The sequence below is a fragment of the Chrysochloris asiatica genome, unplaced genomic scaffold (genome assembly GCF_000296735.1).
Source record: "Chrysochloris asiatica unplaced genomic scaffold, ChrAsi1.0 scaffold00068, whole genome shotgun sequence".
Lineage (NCBI taxonomy): Eukaryota > Metazoa > Chordata > Mammalia > Afrosoricida > Chrysochloridae > Chrysochloris > Chrysochloris asiatica.
This window is the reverse complement of record NW_006408586.1, coordinates 544,648-549,353: the sequence shown is the minus strand read 5'-3', so window position 1 is coordinate 549,353 and position 4,706 is coordinate 544,648.

Below are 4,706 nucleotides of genomic sequence, written 5' to 3'. Positions count from 1 at the left end.
TCAACGGAGAAAAGATTGAAGCTGTCAAGGACTTCATTCTTCTTAGATTCCAATCTTAATATCTGCAAAAGTATCAAAGAGGGATAAAACTGTTTTCTTTTCTAGAGACTGAAAATGATAAAGGATAAGGGGGAATAAAAAGTTTGGAAAATGGTAAGAGTGGGTAAGCATAAATAAATCAGAAGATTTTCTTTTGAATTCAGACTAGTCTACTGAAGATCTTAAGTATAGGTTCTATGTTGACTCTGCTGAAGATGGGGACCAAAGTTCAGAGAAGGGAGTAAGTTAAACCAAGGTTTGTTTAATAAATACTTTTTCTCTTATTGATCAATTGTTATTGTTAAGTGCTGTTGAGTCACTTCCAACCCATAGCGACCCTTTATGTTTCTGAGGAGCAGCGTTGTTCTTGAACCACCAACACTGTGATTTGAACAGACTTGGCAATCCTGCATATTAACTCACAGTGCCACACCAATTCAGTTACTCATTTATGAGGAAAAGAATGGGATATTGGGAAGATCTGTGTCTGACTTTGTCATTGGCAAACTAGGGACCATTCCTAAGTCTTATCTAATTTATATTGGAAGGCCATAGAAGAATAGATGCATTTAAGTTGTGGTATTTGAGGAGAACATTGAAAATAGCATGGGCTGCCAAAAGAACAAACAGATCTGTGTTGGAAGAAGTACAGCCAGAGTGTCCTTGGATGCCAGGATGGCCAAACTTCATCTCTCATACTTAGGACGTATTGTCAGGAGGGACCAGTCACTGGAGAAGGATATCATGTTTGGAGGGTCAGAAATAAAGAGGAAGACCCCAGTTAGATGGATTGGCAAAGTGGAAGCATCACTGGACTCAAGCATGGCAACAATTGTGAGGTTGGCCCAGGAACAGGCAGTGTTTCATTCTGTTGTCCATAGTCACTCTGAGTCAGAATCAACTTGATGGCACCTATCAACAACAACAAGTTATATAGGAAGGGTGAGTAATTCCAGTCATTATTCTAAGCACACAGTAGGAGAGAGTTCTCTTACCATTGCTAGTTTCTAATACAACAGCATTCAGGGAAATTTTAATATCAACATTAAAAAATCACAAGTCATTGTAAAAGGATCTCTGTATTTCAGTTTTAATTCTCTCCCTTGTTTTAGGATAAAATATTTTCAGAGGTAATGCAGAATAATTCAAGAAAAAAACATTTCATTAGAACCACTATGGAGGTATAAGTGGAAGTAGAAGCAAAATGGGATAACTGGGGACTCATAACACTTATCATCATATAAAAGCAGAGATACAAAGTGTGTTTTGTATTTTAGCAGTTGTTGTTAGATGCCCTCCAGTCAATTCTGATTCATAGCAAGTCTGTATTTTCAACATAAGGAAGCACTTTCCAGTCCTGTGCCATCCTCACAGTTGTTACGTTGAGACCACTGTGGCAACCACCATGTCAGTCTATCTCATTGGGGGAGGGGGAATTTCTTCTCTTTTCTGTTGACTTTCTGAACATGAACTGGTCCTTTCTGACAACATGTATAAAGTAAGAGACACAAATACTCACAATAGTTATTTCTATGGGGCAATCTGACCATACCTCTTCCCAAACAGATTTGTTCCTTCTTCTTGCAGTCCATCATGCTATCAATATTCTTCTCAAACACAATGATTCAAATGCATCAATTCTTCTCTGATTTTCTTTAGTCATTGTCCAACTTTCTTATACTTATGTGGTATTTTCAAATACCATGGCTTGTTTCAAGCAGATCTTAGCACTCAGAGTGGCATCTTTGTCCTTTAACATTTTAAGGACGTCTTTTGTAGCAGATCTGCTTAATGTAATGTTTCCTTTGATTGCTTGACTGCTGCTTCTAAGAGGTTTTCCTGATATGGAACTGTAAGATCAGTATTGGACTGGGAGCCACAAGGTCGGCAGTTAAATTCCACCAGCTCCTCTTAGGAAACCGTATACAGCACACTATGAGTCAGAATTGGCTCAATGACATTTAACAAGATTCAGCAAAGAGCATATCTTGGGAAGAATGGAAGTTTAAACAATTAAGTAAGCAAGAAAGAAGCAAATATCATCTTTGTTATCTGAGACCATTCCAATAGTTATTCTGATACACAGAATCACAGTATTATTTAAATCTGTTTTCAAGAAATGATGATGAGAATAAGTCAATATTTGCCGAGTTTCTGGGTATTTTGTAGTGAGAGTGTTTCCTATATTGTATCTGTTATTGCCATTTGAAGTATTTACATTTTTTTCTACCCTGCTCTATTACCTGACTAAATTAATAGTGTTAGCTCCAAGGCAGCCACATTGTATGAGATTATGCAGATTTATTTCTACTTGTTTAAGTTCCCAGATCTCTGAGGCGCATTCTTGATACTTACTACCACTGCAAATTGTTATATCCAAACAGATATGCAAAATCCTAAGAACTTATGTTAGTGACATACCAGAAAATTATTACCCCCTCAAGGATGAGTTAGAGTAACAATCAACACAGATAACAAATGGAAGTTTTCTTATTGTATTATATAGGCAATATGGAAAATTGATGATAATATCTTATTAACATATTTACTTATGAATACTATTGTTGTTTTTAGATGCCCTTGAGTTGGTTTTGACTCATAGGAACCTTAGATAGAACAGAACAGAACATACCTGATCCTGAGCCATCCTCATAATCATTGCATAACTGATTATACCCATTAGTGCAATCATGTGTCAATCCTTCTCACTGAGGGTCTTCTTTTTTTTTTTTTTTTTTCACTGCCTCTTTTCACCAAGCATGATGTCTTTTTCTAGGGACATGAAAACATGTTCAGAGTACTATATGAATATTTTTTGTGTGAATGTTTTCTGTCCTTCAGTAAATCCGATAGCATTTAATAGCAGAACTCTGTTATCCCTTTACCCACTAAGCATAAATCCCTGAAGAAAGCATATCCATTTTGATTCTGAATATATAAGTCTATTAAAATACCAGTGGACTTTGATAATTTTGATTGTACAAAATTAGATTCTGACCCAATTCTGTCATCTGGTTGTTATTAGTTTTATATATTTACAGTATATTTGCAACTTTATATCTCAAAGTTATCTTTTATTCATTTAACATGTTTGTTAAGTTACAAATTTAAAAGATTCCTCTTTAATGGAATTTAGAGAAGAATAAAATTGTAATCACCTCAGTAATTTCAGTGATGTTTATTTCCTTTGAAATTTAACGAATAGATGAACAACATGAAAAGAGAAAAGCCATAATATAGAAGTTTTATAAAGTAGAAAAATACAGCAGTGATTTTTACTCAGTTTAGTTTAATTTCTGACTTTGGCAGCAACCATTTCTTTATCTGTCAATTTATGCTATGTAAGTGATGAGCATCTGGACATCATATACCGTTAATCTATAAATGATCACATTTCAAATTTGTGTGCATTGCTGGTTTTATAATTCAAATTATTTTTCACAGTTTTTTAAAAATAAAAGTGTAACAAGACACATAGCTGACAAATCTAAACTTGTCTCACGAGTAAGGTATGCCTGTCAGGTTGAGAAAATTAGAAATACTTTCTTCAAGACAAGAAGAATCTAATAAAGTTAAAGCATAGAAAAGCAGATAGTACACAACTGAAACTTTGAAAAGGGAGAAATCTGTAAATTATATAGCCTTCTTTGTGTTTCTTAAATATTCATTTTATAATTTTTGAAGCCTTTTGACATCTGTTTTGGGAATGAAAAACAACTATATAGATGTAATCAAAATAATTCCATACTCAATTTAGAAGTTCATTAATTTTGCTTATATTGTCTTCAAAATGTGCCTATTTTCTGGAAAGCCTGACAGATATAATGCATTTGTGATTGAATTGTAGTCTCTGAAATTATCCTTTAGTTTGCTTTCCAAGTAACTGATAACTATAGTTGTTGCTGTTAAATGCCATCCAGTGGGTTCTGACTCATGGTGACCCTATATAGTGTTTCTGAGTGTGGTTCACAGTCCAGTGCTAATCATACAGAGCTATAACACTCCCCATTTATTATTTGTCATTATATAAAAAAATACATGTTATAAAACAACAAACATGGAGTCATACTTGATAATGTTTCCCAAGTTATCATGATACAATTGTCAAATTGCACCCTATATGTCATCATTATTAAATGGGGGTTGCAGTTGAATTAAAATTTTTTACCACATTACTTTTGACTTAGAAAACTGTTGTTGTTGTTGTTAGGGACCATCAAGTTGGTACTGACTCATAGTGACCCTGTGCAGAACAGAATGAAACACTGCCCAGTCCTGGGCCAATCAAAATTGTCACGCTTGAGCACGTTGATCTTGCCATTTTGCCAATCCATTTCTCTGGAGTCATCTTCTTTTTCTCTGACCCTCCACCTTACCAAACATGATATTCTTCTCCAACGACTGGTCCTCCTGACAATATATCCAAAGTATGAGAGAAGAAATTTGGCCATCCTGGCCTCCACAGAGCTCTCTGGCTGCATTTCTTCCAACATAGAGCTGTTGGTTCTTTTACCAGCCCAAGGCACTTTCAATATTTTCTTCCAACACTATAACTCAAAAGCATCAATTCTTCTATGGGCTTCCTTATTCACTGTCTAGCTTTGCATGCAGGTGAGGTTATTGAAAATACTATGGCTTGAGTCAGGTGCACCTTAGTCCTCAAACTG